The following is a 14971-nucleotide window of genomic DNA, read 5'->3' on the forward strand; positions in this document are numbered from 1 at the left end:
AAAGAAGGGGAGGGGGGCAGTAGACGTCTCTTGAAAGCAGATTTTAATCGAGAGTCAAGCCGAGACAACGAATTTACGATCCAGCATGGCTCTTTAGCAACTCGATTTAAGGCCGTTCGTCGAACCAAACGATGCGGTAATTAACATAAAGTATTAATAACGATTCTATCGCTGACGGTTCTCTTTTTTATGCCGAAGCTCTTTTTCCACGGTTTATGCGCCCATTAGATTTTACGATCGCACCGAAAAATAGCCGAACGATGGTGCGTAGGGGGTCCCAGGATTCATCCTTTTTTTCTATTCTATTCACCTTTCTTCTGGTGTCTTTCGTTTTATCCACCTATCGCCTATTTGTTCTCGCACTTTCACTGTATCAACACTTGAACAGAAGCACGTGTAAAGCAAATTGAAAACTGATGGAAAAGCAGCATAGAGTAATTTTTTTTGTATAAAATATTCATCGAAAGTATAAAATTATAAAATTCACACAAAGTTCCGATTTGGAATAATTTTAATTATAAAAATCTAGCCATGTATCTTGGAGAAGCGATTATCTTTTTATTTTCTAGATTCGACATTCTATAATAAAATTTCATATTCTTAAATGGAAGATATAACATTCTCTTTGAAAACAAAGCAAACTTGATCTACAACTCTATCAGAGTGTTCGAATACGAATGAATCATAGCGTATATATTACATTATTGTTGAATATAAGAGAATCTCGGAGCATTGACTGTTATCTGTGAGAAAACGGATAAGCGCAAAGATATTCTACTATTTTTTACCGACTATCCACGAGAACTGAGTTATGAGAAAATCGCTGTAGGTGGTCTTGCGCGAGATAATCGAACCTCAAATAAATAAAACTATTCTTTCCAGCTCGAAAGCTATTCTTTTGTACGTACTATTCTCTTGGCGCGTGTTTATACCTGACAGATGTTAAATAGCATTTAATCATTAGCATCATTACGTTATTTTTAATAAGAGTGATTCAACGTGTAATAAAGAATTATTCAATTAGCTAAAAACGGCAATTTAACCAAAACGTGTAACAAATTCCAATTAATTTTAGTTAAGGCAGGATATAATGATTCTGATGGTTGACTGGACCAAGATCGCTGTCCACTTCATTTTCGATTCGAAATATCAGCAGGTGGGCATACCTGACAGCTGTACAACTCGACATTCGTTCACGGTATTATTAGCATTCACAAAAATGCAGACCAGAACGGATCGATGCCCGAAATTAGCTGTCCAATATTAATTAGCTTTTAGCCTAATTGCGATTTTATTTGTCCAACCAAATGGGAAACCGAACCGATCGAGATCTCAATCTCACAAATTATAATTAATAGACGAATTCTTGTTACGAGTTTAGGAAATCAGTTACAGTCAAACTATAAAGAAACACAGACAGTCTAGGAAACTTAAGAATTAAATTTGGAAGAGAAGTGATAAAATAAAATTTATAAATCCATATAATTTTTTCTTCCAACCATCAGTGTCATCCGCGGTATAATAATTAATTAAACGCATTCGGAAAGTGAAAATATGGCACTACGAAAACTTTGTCAGCACCAATAAATATAGAATAAAATATAGAAATTTACACGAAAAAGTACAACTGGTACATTAAATAAATTTAACATTAACTACGTTAAATAATTTACGTCATCAGTAATGCATTTTTGTAAAATCTTTAAATGAAATCCTCTCGTACGCATAACGTAGTATAAGTGGCCCTAGAAAATATTAAATTTTCCAATAAATTTATCAAAACTATAAAATAATTGTGTACTGTTGTTAGTTACCAAGGAAAATAGAGTTAGAAAATGAACAAAAATGGACTTATTATACTCGTATATTTGCCACGTAAGTTTCAATTCATTTATAATCTTGAAGCTTGCATCTAATTGTCCCCGTTTCGATCAGTCAGAGAAAATGTTACGGGAGACAGTGGTAGAGCTTGATAGAGCAGCCATACATATCTCGGTCACGGAAAGAGCAACCGGGAATTTTTCTCATGAAAAAGACCCGATAATGCGTCACGACATTTTCCGTCTATCCGGTGGATCTTCTTCGTGGAATAAATATGTAAATAGGAATTTCTCGTTTCTCTCGCGGCCGCGCACAAGACTCGCGACAATCTTGACCTCTCCTGTTCGTAGCTGGTGTCTTCCTCTTTGTTCAGGCCTGGCTTTCGCTCTTCTCTCGCCAATGTCTCGTGGAAAGACGTCGAACGCCGCTACTGCGTTCTACCTGCGATATCAGGCCCGGTCTCCCTTGAATAATTCAACGTGCACGCTGCTGCCGATTTGCAAACGCGGATGGAACATCGATACTTGTACGTACCAATGTATCCCGAACTTTTGAAGACGTCCAGAAACTGAATTGTTGCTGTGGGAAGCTCTAAAGGCTACTCGCTCTGTCAGCCATTGTTCGTGTCGAACGATCGTATAAAAGAAAGGAGATGGAAAAGATGAAAGGCAAACGTTTTTTCACAATGACCAGGCTCTATATAATACATGTCCAACTGAATATTGAAACTTATTAACGGAATAGACAATCGACTGTTTAAATATTTTTGTAATCTCCACGATTAAATATCCTGTAATTTCTACGTTTATTTTCGAATTTGTTTCGCAAACTTCGCCAATGTAATCGTGGCAATCGAGTCTCATAACAGTGTTAGCGTAATTTCAAAGTATTTCGTATAACAGACATAATATATCTATAAAGGCTTATAAGCGTCCAAATACTTTGGTAAGCTTTATCTGTACAAAAAATAAAATATCAGGAGAATATCGATCGTCGGTAAGAAAAAGAAGGTAACATCGCTTATCATGGAAAAACAGGATGCGTCATCTCGAGTATCACGTCTTTTCGGTATCGCGTGTCTTCGTATAGCTGATGGCGGTTTCGCGATCCTGCGCTACTTAACAAACTTACCCTTTAACCCCCGCCGTCTGGGCCAAGCACCGGTGCGGGGACGCGGAAATTCTTAACGCTGTTAAGATATGTTAATTTTGTTTACCTATAAGCTATTAAAGGGGTCCTAACGTGCTTAAAGCTAAATCAGTTTAGTTTTCGCCGGATGTGTTCACGGCAGATCCACCGGAATACGGCGTGCACAACCTCGAAAGGTATTTCGCGAGGCAAGTCGGGGAGGCGTAGCCTTCCGCGACAGAATTTACCACAGCAAGCCTTACCAACAGCACGGCGACGAGATCTTATCGGATATCTCGACGATGTCTCGACAAACATGCAGCTGGTTATCGAAATTTCAAATTCGCCACGGATTTGATATGCTGCCGAACTTACGTTACAGATGGATTACACGTGACTTTCTATCCTGATTTTACCAAAACCAGCGAGATTATCGCTGTTTGCTGATTGAAAAGTGGACAGTTTTTGCTCTGGAAGATTTATTAACAGCAATGATATTTATGAAGATCAGAAGTTGATGGAAGTAACTGATTTGACACATTGATAGAAGAATAAATAACAAAAAAGCAAGAGTAGAATGCAATAAGATGGAGGTGATAATAGAAAATAATTTGCAGAATCATTAGCAAAAGAATTGTATCTGTAATTGTATGTATCTGCATTTAGATTTGGAAAAAAGATAATTCATCGCAGTGTTTCATAAATACTTCAATTTCTCTAAGCTTTACAAAATTGTTGAAATCAGATGGCAGATAAGATAGCGACAAGAAAAGTATTGAGCAAATCCTTGCGATTCTTCTCCATAACTACGATATTAAAAAGTAAGATTCATCAAGGTAAGTTGATCGATAGAAGACGAGTTTCATTTATTATTTCGCATTAATTTTTATGTATTAAAAGAAACTTCGTTCCATCTACTGATAAATAAATAGATAAAATATCTACTACTATTTCCATAGATCACAAGAAAAGTGTACGAGAAAAGATCGACGAGAATTAGTTTACAGATGGCGGTATTTCGATTCACGAAATCGACAAACGAGAAAATCTTTGCACCGGTACAGCTACAACTTTGCAGCTGCGCTTATTACTAATCCACGGCAGAACAATTTAGGTGTTTGCCATTACTAATAACCTGGCGAGCAAACGCAGCATTATTAACAGGTTCGCAAACATCTTCTGTATTAGTGATCTCGTCCCCTATAACCTACATAGTCTTTCTGTGCACCGATTTTCCACCATCGCCGCCCACACGCCAACCCTTATTCCGATCTCTTGTACAGATATTTGCCGTGTCTACACCGGCCAAATTATCTCCGGCGATTTGAAGATAAAGGATTTTCACCGGTGCCGGAGATACACGGCGCTCTCGCTTAGATGAAGCCTGAGAATCGAGTGCTGATAACTCGCTTCGCTAGTAACTAACGAGATTACCAGACTGTAGTGACGAATCTGAGAATCACATACTTTTAACATTTTTCACCGCGTGATTCTCACGTATTCTACGTAACACTATGGTACTTTTGGAATATTTTAAAGATATTCATAGTTTGCTATTCCATTAGACTAATGAAATACTCAATTATTACATATTTAATTAATACACACTATAAGAATTTACAGTTTTTTAAAAATATTAAGATTAATTATTTTTTATGTAGAATACCATTAAGTCATTCCGTTATTATAAGCATATAGATCGTTTCATTGTTTCATCTGTAGCGTAAAATAGCTCGTTTCTGTTTGAGTGGAATGATCGAATATGTAAATATAGGAATATTTGTTATCTCTGATCCTAGTAATTGATATAATTATGAATAAATTTATTAAAACCACGAAATGATTATCGTATTAACGGAATTTATTTTCATTTATCATATAAACTCGTCTTCAACAGAACCGAAACGATGCAGCAAACAACACCGAGTTCACGAAATAAATAACTTATCACGTGCAAGATATTCGATAACCCTGGTGACAGGTTAATTTGTCTCTTCCCAGTGGGCAGGTCAAAAGTGCTTGGAAAATTCTAGTGCAACCTCCCCGCGCTATTTATAAATCATCGATGGATATTAATAACAGATCGACGCGCGACACATGGCACCGAGCATATTTTCCAACTTTATTTCTATAACAGGAGCGACATCCCGCCGTGAATCATTTTGACGGACGCTTCTGCATTTTGCGGCAAGTTGATGTTAATTCTCTCGAACAAGCTGAGAAGGAACAGTTACTATTTCGACATATTTGATCGCTATGGAGAAAGGATTGCACGAAGTGTTCTGGCATTCTCGAACTGGCACGTCAAGATTTATCAGGCATCAGAATAGGATCAAGCTTGTCGAGCGAGCGTAGCCGTGAATATTCGTTGCCTACACAGGATTACGAAATAGTCGGGACGACCCGAAGCGGATTGACTCACTGACAGTTTTTGGCGCGACGCAGTTTGTTTCGCGGAGTCGAACACGGACTGCATTAATATTCTGGCAACGTCGTCAAACAGAGCAGTTATCCCGTTCCCCGTGCTTTCCTCTTTCGTCTTCTCCTCTTAATCTCTGCTTGCCTCTTTCGCTACACAGTCGGCCTTTCCTTTGCCTTGCAAATCTTTCCGAGAACGCGAAAGTTTTTTCGAATACGCGACCGTCTTCTTGCGCTCGCGTGATTCTTTTACGCGCAAGGACGATCGATTTTGCAAATTCACGTGGAATTCGTGTTAGTTCGGCCCGCGAGAGTTAAGATAATATAGAAGCTGGAGATGAAAATAGAAGGAAATAAAAGCGACGAGATATCGTAAAGATACACATCACAGAAGTGTTCGTCATTTTTCATAAAATATTGCTCATTCTGCTTGACAATTCTAGTCTTAATTAACTATTAGAAACCTAGATTAATGCGCAATTAGGAAAATTTCCAACATTGTTAATAACATCGAGTCGTTCTGAAATTATAAAAGAGGTGACGAAACGCTTAGTAATTGAATACGTAGTAAATGACATTAAAATATCATTTTAAAAAAATTTCAGAAAATGAGTCAATTAAGCCGAACAGATCAAAGTTGCACGATAAAGTGGAAGAAGATTAAAGAAGTACAGCATCGAGTAGATTCACGAATATCAAAATGACAGTAAACCGAACGATCATGAAACGTGCACGTGTATTTCGGGTTTCGTGAGTCATATGAGATGACGTTATCGTGTTTGGATCATACACCACGGAGCGAGTGTAGTCAAGAGTCAATGCCAGAAATAATGTTGCTACATGAGCTTTGCTAGAGTCGGGGGTGATGTCCTAACAGCATCAGTTAACGAATTATATTTATCCAGTCGGGACTTCAATGTCTTCTTATTCCCATTACTATGTCTTTCCTTTTGCTCTTTAACTTCGTTTTATCCACAGAAGTACTACTTATACTTATGGTAGCTATTGTAGTTCAAAGTTGTGAGAAGGATATAGTTAATTATTCCAAACACCTTGCATAATGTTACAATATTATACTATTTACATATTGACATTAATCGCAAAATTGGATCGTAAAGACAGTTTCTACGTTAAGTTAAATTAAAAATACCATTGGACTTCGACAATTCGACAATTAAGACATCTAATACAGATTTTCATAAAATTGTTAAGAGAAAATCAATTTTCTTTTGTGCAAACACAATCAGACGAAATATATTCATATGCATCAAGCAAAATTTCGTTTGAAATTGTACGGAATCGTTGCGGTTGCCCAAGGGTTAGAACTAACTGGAAAAGAACACTCTAACAAAATCTTATCCAAAATTCAACGATGTGTTCTTCCAACTAAAGGAACCATCCCTTAAATCACCGTCTCTTCGAAATTCTAATTTTCATACTTCAGTGATGATACCAACTTATGTTTGGTGGAAAGCAGAGGTCGGTAGGAATCGAGTGAACCAGATACACGCGAACGAAGGAATTGAAAAACTGAATACGGCGTATACGGATTTGTTATCCCCCCGATCACCAGCAGGCTCGGGACAAATGCGCCCTCCCCCCCGACCCAGGGGGTAGGGGGCCATACGGGGGTCGGTGATAAACAGTGTCGCTCATTCACAATGGCCGGCAAACACGCATTAAAACGGACTAATATGAAGTGTATTAATGCGAGCGGCATTGTCTAACCCATGGTGTACATGGCTACTGTCGTGGAGCCTGCCTTTATCCCACCGTGGGGGGCCTTGCGATGCTTACATACGTATATAGGCCCCCTCGATATACCCAGTGACTTTTTAAAAGCCGCCGCAGCAAGGAAAATGCATTCTTCAATCTCTTATGAATGGGCCAACTCAGTCTCCAGGGATTTTAAATGAATTGACAAGTTTTGCACTGGAGGAGCATATAGACGTGTAGATACTCCAAACTAAAACATGTTATGGAAGTATTAAAGAATTGTGAAAATTATTTCGTAAAGAAAACTAACAAATTAATTCGATTATCTATCTTATAAAACGTTTACCTCTGGTTCGTAGTTTTTAGGTCACAAACCTCTAAATACAAATTATACGTGTTTCGATGTTCTGCAATGGACACAGTGCTACAACGTTTAATAGATCGCTTGGATTGCTTAGCAGATACTAGAAAAATCGTGCAGTAAGCGTTTGAAGTTAAGACACAAGTTGCACATATGCAATGTATATGCAATGCAAGTATATATAATGTGAGACTGATTTATTCGCTGTAGGAAGAAAACCTCCAGATCTGCCATATTCTTTTTAATAGAAAACGTATTACCCTCCTTTTTCTACGACGACAACTCACTATCAATAATTCTTCTACGGTACAATATAAATACACCAAAGGAATTGAAACGGTCGAATATCGAGCGAGGAAAAGAACTGTTGCAAATGAATGACGAAGTGGAGCAGTGGAAGACAGACATTAAAGTGTATTCCAAGAAGCGTTCAAGTACAAGGTTACGAGGTACACCCCGTATGGGACCAATCGCAGGGTAGTGCTGCAAGCTAGTTCTGCCCACTGGTCTAAATTATGGGGTCGCTGTCCAGCTCGCCACGCATAAATGATTGCCCGTGTTATGTTAAACATCCAACAACGGAGAGCCCCGAGAGCTCACCCACACGAAACATCCGATGAAGGTGGAAGAGAAGCTGGATAAGGGAAGAAGAGAAGTGGAGGAAGAGGCGAACGTTATTTATCTCGAGCAGTCGCACGAGCAAGGATTTTGAATAATTCCTGGTCGGCGGAAGAGGTCGAGGATCTTGCAACTCCAGGCCACTTCGTATTGTCCATAAATATTCTCCAGTCTGCAAAAAGTGTTCGACCACGGGCCACGCGTGCAACATCACATTTTCGTACCTCACATTCTCATTCTCTATCCTCAATTTGCTCTTCCTGACAGATACAGGGCATTCATCTTTTGTATTATACAATCCTCGAAGCTGCAACATGTTGCCGCGTTTTTCCTTACATTTCGGAATCTCAAAAACGTCTCAATAATTTTCGACACGAATTTTTATATCAGTTACGTTTTTCCTAGAGCGTTTATAGATCAGGATCGAGAAAAGTCCTGTCTATTTTGGGATTTTCACAAATCCTAAAATCACTGCAGGAATTGTCTGCTGTTGAAAAGTTGATCGACAAACTATTCTCTATAACAAAGTGTATCGTAGGCTTTATATTATATACGAGACAGGTAGAAAAATTTACAATGAAGACAGTCTTCTTTAGATGAATTAGTTTAGATCATTGTAAAACTTTTTCACAGGAAAAATGTTGAATACTGAGAACTAGACTACAAAGGCATTGAAAGAATATTTAACTAAAAAAGAATGAAAAAATCATCATCAACGGAATAGGTAGGAGACAATCATCAATAATGAAAGATTAAATAGTAGAACTTTTAATTAGATTTCTTTTCTTTCTGAGAATTTCCTATCGTCGGTCTAATGTTTTCCAAACGAACCGATCTTAATGTATCTTCCAAATAGGAGCGTAGAATATTATTTTTCCACTGATTGTGAGAATAGACGGTTCTGTCGCGGAAAGTGCAACAATTTGCTGGACACACGAATGCCTCAGAAACAAAAATACAGTTGGTGATCGACTCAGAGATCGGTCGGTCAGTGACCAACGAGGAAAAAGACATATTAGAGACATCATAATGCCAGGGCGAAGCTGTGTTCCAATTTATAACCGGATGATATCGCGATAGAGTCTCAGGTTCGAGGCATTGTGTTCGGTAGGGTTTCGTTCCTGATGTTACACCGGGCATCGACTGGGTGGGGTCTTGGTGCCTTGGTGGCCTGCCACAAGGTATCCTTTTGATATCCTGTTAACTAATGCTAGCTATTCGTTACAGACGAATAACTCAAGAGACGTATACGTTTTCCGCTTAAAGAATACTGCCGCGTTTCATGAACGATTCGACACACTCGAGTCCTCGTTCGAAGATTCTTCAAAGTCTATCGAAGTATTGTTCTTTGGGATATCGATCTTTTCGATTCAATATCGGAATAAAACTTCACAATTTTATATTCTTCACGTGTATTCTATTTTGTTTTAAATTAAAGTATTTGTTGGAAGTCATTGCGACGAACGTTATTTGTATTCTCTATTAATTTCTTTCAATTTGTTTATACAGATAAGTACAGTTATTTGGAATAGAGTTAAAACAAAATAAAATACGTACGTATTCAAGTACGAAGTATTATCAAAACCTCCTTTACAACGTTTTATCTGAATGCGACTTAAAAATAGTCTCACAGAGAAAAGGACAAGGTAAAGAACTTGAAAGACGCATAGATTAACACGTGCAAAGCAAAGGAAGAATGTAAAGAAGTATACATAAAGCTTATGTAATATAGTGGGTGAATGAAGGAAAAAAATCCTGGTTACAACGAGCGAGAAAAAGGACACCACGATGAGATATGAAGGTGAATCCACGAGATTCTTATTCATGAAGGAATACTTATTTTATACAGGAGATAAGAAAAATCTACATTATTGGTAAATATGTATTGCATTTATCGTGGCAGGTCAAGCAGGAAATTGACCTGCACCTCTCTAATTTCATACGTCTCGACTGATATTTTAATATTGCAATCATTGCACTAATTAAAAATAGTACATCATCTTACAAATTTGAAATCAATTAATCCTACTGGAGCTTGAAATGACAATTTCTTCTAGAATTTCGCTCTTCAATGCGGATTATTCTAGCTAAACTAACTACCTCTTAAAAAAACTTCTGCATTAATTAGAGAATTACATTCCAGATAGATACTCCTAATAAATTGTTAAAAAAAAAAAACAATCGTGACATAAAATAATCATTCCGCAGCATAACAAGCTTGCAAGATTAATTAAACTGCAATAACTCCACCTATAACATTTCAGTCTACATTAACCCACATTTTTCAGAGGTTTTTCAAAATAATGTAGTACTATTTCTCCCTCGATCTAGGGTACAAGTCCAATCATCAAAAGAAAAGCATAGTATTGCGTGATAGCAGTTTCTTAGCGGATAGGTACTTACTTTGTAATTACTCTTCTGGAAGAATGATAAATATATCTGGGTTGCATAAACCTGAACTGCCGCCATTTCTCTTTCCACGGCATCAACGATCTCCAATACGCTTTGCGACAGGTGAATCGGCCAAAGAGTGCACCCTTTACAGCAAAAGAATTAATCGGAACGACAGCACAGAACGTGATCCCGTCAGGTTGAGTCCAGGAGTAGAGGATCGTGCTGGAGGGGCAGGACGAGGTTGGTCAAGTCCTTCCTTGTCGGGATCACTCTAGTAGGCGGTACCAACGTGGCCAGGCCTACCTCTCTTCTGACTCGGGTGTAACAATGGATCTGCAACAATATAAGCATCTCGTTTTCGTCCGGATCTAGACTCGCTTCTGTGCTCTTCCTCTGACGTATACACTGATACATGACAAGTAGCCAGCCCAACAAAACGCCGGGACTGAATATACAGTCGGTAATGCGCTATTGTATCGACTTTAAATATCCGTTGGTTTCGTCTTCCGAGCGGTTTCCGGTATTCAACATTCTCCTGAATCTTCACACGTTAACAGAAACTTTAACACGTGAGGAAAATTAGACGTTGATACAAAAAGGTACAAATATAGGTAATATATAGAAATGATAATTCTATTTCAAACTGGAATACTATTGGTTAGGTATTGCCAGTGTGAATAGATATTGTATAAGCACAGGTATTTAATTTCAGATACGAAAAAATATATATCGTGTATAGCGAATATAATAAGATGTATAGTGGAATCTTTTCTAAGAATTATGAATGCATTTGTTGTATGCGATAATGAGTAAGGAATAAAATAGAATAAAAAATAAGAGCAAATAAGCAATAAAAGATGGTAGAAAAATAAAAATGAAGAAATAAAAAAATAGGAATTTTCCTTTCTGTTATGAAATTAGAATATTCATACTTAATGAGAACATGTCTGAATATACTACATATACATATACCTGGGCGTATTTAAAGTATAATTGCATGTAATTTTAGCTAAACTTTCTATGCTAGAAGAACACAGATCTACAATTTTAAGCACGAAAGTTGAAACAAGAATGATAAATGGAAAATATATAGAATTATTATTCACAAAAATATTTATACGTTATTACATCCCTGGTATGAATTTTATAATACATAATTTCTAGAAATACACCGAATTTACGAAATTAATTAAATTCCAACTTATAATCACGTACATATATTTTTCTTAAAAGCAGAATTAAAGAGACTCGTGTTATATGGTGTTTGTAACCGAGCCATGAAAATATTATGAAAACACCAGTTCGGTTTTTGTTCATTTACGCTTTGTTAAATGAACATCTCATGAATTATAAAAATTTTTTACCTTTGCGGCCGGGGATTAAGTTTTACATTCACAGCGTCGAGCGTATTTTACACTACGTCTGGTCCAACATTAAAAATAGATAATGGAGCGGTGAAAATAAACAGTCATCTACGTGCAATCGCTACGTAAGCATGCGTCGTGGAAAAAACAACAGATATGGAGAACAGGGTAAGGAAAAATATAAAGAAAAAAGCCAAATATCATTTTTAATTCATAACTCCATCGGAAAGTAACCAAGGTACTCTGAGTTTAAAAACTGAGATAAAATATCATTTTCCTTATATTCTGTATCCTTTTTTGTGATGCTTTGCAAAAATTATTAAAAGATATTTCCTGCATCTTTAACAGCTTGGAACATTGCTATAATCTAACGAAAGTTGATCCATAAATAAGTAAATTCATCGCGAAACATTAATATACAAATAATATTTTATCTTTTCAACTTCCGCTTTAATAGTTGCATTGCCTCAAGAAATAATTTTTACTAGCTACGAATTAATCGTAAAGATTTACTTATGAACTCACAGCTGTATCTACCTTATGATAAAATAAATTAAAATTTCAACGATAATTTGAACGCAAAAACGGCGTAATTTATCAGTCAAGATCTCAAACAGCGAAACGCTGTAATTTATACCACGTTAAACATTTTAATAACAGTTACTAGTAGATACGACGTGTAACGAAATGATTTTTTTATCTTTGATTATCACTTACATAAACGTGACAGAATTACATTTTTTTTAACAAGGATAAATACTAGTTTCAAATAGAGACAGGTATATACCTGTGGACACGGCGATAGATGATCTCTACAAAATGATGTACCAATGATGTTGACAATCTAGCGCCGAGAATACGACGATTCTCGTTCAACTAGCCTCGGTAACAAGCCTCATTGCCACTTTATTATCGCAAACAGATCTGCCAGGAATAGCCACAAATCACACAGAACTGGTTATCCGGTGCGTCATACATGAGCTTATGTCCGTGTTTCTCAACAGCATTATCTATGGAAACGGACTAACTCTCCTATACTGAATACGATGGGAAATATTCTCGAAACAGCATGGAACAATTAGCAATTAGCATAATTTCCAATCCATTACCTCCTAATAGAAATTCGAATGTATGCACAGAAGTGACTAAAAGGCATACATATAACAGCTTTGATTTATTAACTTCTAAATTAATTTGTATACGAGAATAAATGTGATTTGTAAAGATATCTTCTAGGCAGTTACTTCTGGATACGCAAGGGAAAAGGATTATTCTAAATTGAAATAACAATGTTTACACACAATTACAACTAGTTTACTCTTGAAGATATTATATTACTGTTTAATGAAATTGAAGTATCCATTCATTACGAATTTTAATCGGGCGAATCAACAAATAGTATGAATTTTAATAATACGTTGGAATAACGAATGTTACATTAATTAGAGAGTGTTCACTAAATAATAAAATGTAAACTAATGTTACTCAACTTACATAATCAAAAGATCAGTCAAAGGTACCATAAACATGAGGTGAATTTTAGGTTAGATCCAGGTTAAGTTGTGAACACTTCAAAATATTACACTATTCACGGAAAACACGTACAATTAAAGATAATTCACTAAACAGTACCAAAAACTCTGTTATTCAAACAAAATCAATGTAATCGATATCGATATCGCAGACGCCATAGAATTGAAAACAGAGCGGTTGAACGCCATTGCTACATAAAAGCAATCTATGTGTCGACTTCACCTTCAAACTTTACCGACATCCTCTGCTATCTCCTTATTCCATTAACTTAACCTCAAATCATACAACATTACCCTGAAAAATGGCATTGAAACGTTGTTGCTTAATGGAACACGTTCGATCTTGGATTTTTTGAAGAGAGATCCGCGGTTCTATGGTCGATATCCTCCGCGGCGGGTAGATCAATGCCCGCAACCAGCCCTAAATCACTCCTTATGACAAGAACAGATGTACGCGAACCTGTCCTGTCGCGAATAGTCAGCGCAATAAGGCGGCGGAGGACGGTCGCGCAGGTATCCGGTAGTCTGGTTCGTTCGGCTGGCTACATCGAATCTATGAGAGCGGCGTTATCGTATTGTAGACTATGAGGCGCTCTCCGCTCGGGCCGTTCGTGTTATGCCGGCTCGGTATACCGCGCGCGGCAGCAGCAAGAATAACGCGACACGTATATAAAGACGATGGTATATCTGTATCAATTGTATGCATATGTGGATCCCTTCTCTAACCTCTTCCTCCTCCGTTCACCTCTATCACACTCTCTCTCGCTCTGTGTTTTTCTCTCTCTCTCCCTCCGTTGCACCACACTTCGTTGGCGCTCCAAGTTCCAAGGAAGCTCGCGCTCCTAGAGCTGCCTATGTATATTTGTCGCGCTTAACCATTATACGCTTTATCGTTATTGTTCGTCACCGAACGTAGCCTCTCTTTCGTCCCACTCCGCGCCATACTGCGAACGCTGACCAGAGATGCAAGAGTGGAAGGGGACGACGGAGGGAAACTAGAGGGCGCTAGAGAAAGAAAGACGGCGCTTCGAGAGTTAACCTCCGTTAAAACAGCATACCTTATGTGATCTTCATTTGAATACGATTATGGATAACGCGATACGCGAAAGAGCTATGCCGCGGCATCAAATTTGATATTCAAATGGACGATACGTCTCTTGTTCCTGCGCTCGCCAACTCCAGCTCGATCTGGACTGATCGAAGATTCGACGAACACCGGCAGATCGCGAGACCGCGAGCTTTCCTGTCGGGTTTGTGTATTATACGTTTTCTGCGAAAGCGTACGAACAAGAACTAGCTACTTCCTGGAAGATGTGTACATGTATCGGGATTCGAGAGTTGCTTAGAAATAGAGAAAGAACGTGGTTAGAAATTATAAAGGCTGGTATACTTACATTATCTAATCGAGTAGAAGTAAAGTTATATCCAAGTAGATAAACGATAAAAACATTGATACACTCATCTCCATTATTCTATAAGCGCAGATAACATTTTCAAATAATACCATTTTCCTTCATTTCCTGTCATTAATGTAGTATGTTATAACCTTTTAGCCCTGACTGTTCTTGCTCGATCAAATTATACTTATATACGCGGAAGAAAAAAAAGATGCTCATCGA

The 14971-nt window shown here is 37.5% G+C and overlaps 1 long non-coding RNA gene across 2 annotated transcripts in view; it reads right to left on the reverse strand.

Annotated features, from left to right (window-relative positions):
- The window catches only part of LOC110119561, a 93677-nt gene extending 79378 nt beyond the window's left edge, over window positions 1-14299 (reverse strand). The window contains exons 1-3 of one of the 2 annotated variants that reach the window (XR_002308034.2): window positions 13315-14299; window positions 10466-10789; window positions 1849-7333 (exon numbers count right to left, since the gene is read on the reverse strand). This is a non-coding gene — a long non-coding RNA (uncharacterized LOC110119561). Of the gene's footprint in view, window positions 1-1848; window positions 7334-10465; window positions 10790-13314 lie in introns of those variants that run through there. The other variant, XR_007225055.1, reaches the window with a different exon arrangement.
- Between the last annotated feature and the right edge of the window lie 672 nt (window positions 14300-14971).

The sequence above is a fragment of the Bombus terrestris genome, chromosome 9 (genome assembly GCF_910591885.1).
Source record: "Bombus terrestris chromosome 9, iyBomTerr1.2, whole genome shotgun sequence".
Lineage (NCBI taxonomy): Eukaryota > Metazoa > Arthropoda > Insecta > Hymenoptera > Apidae > Bombus > Bombus terrestris.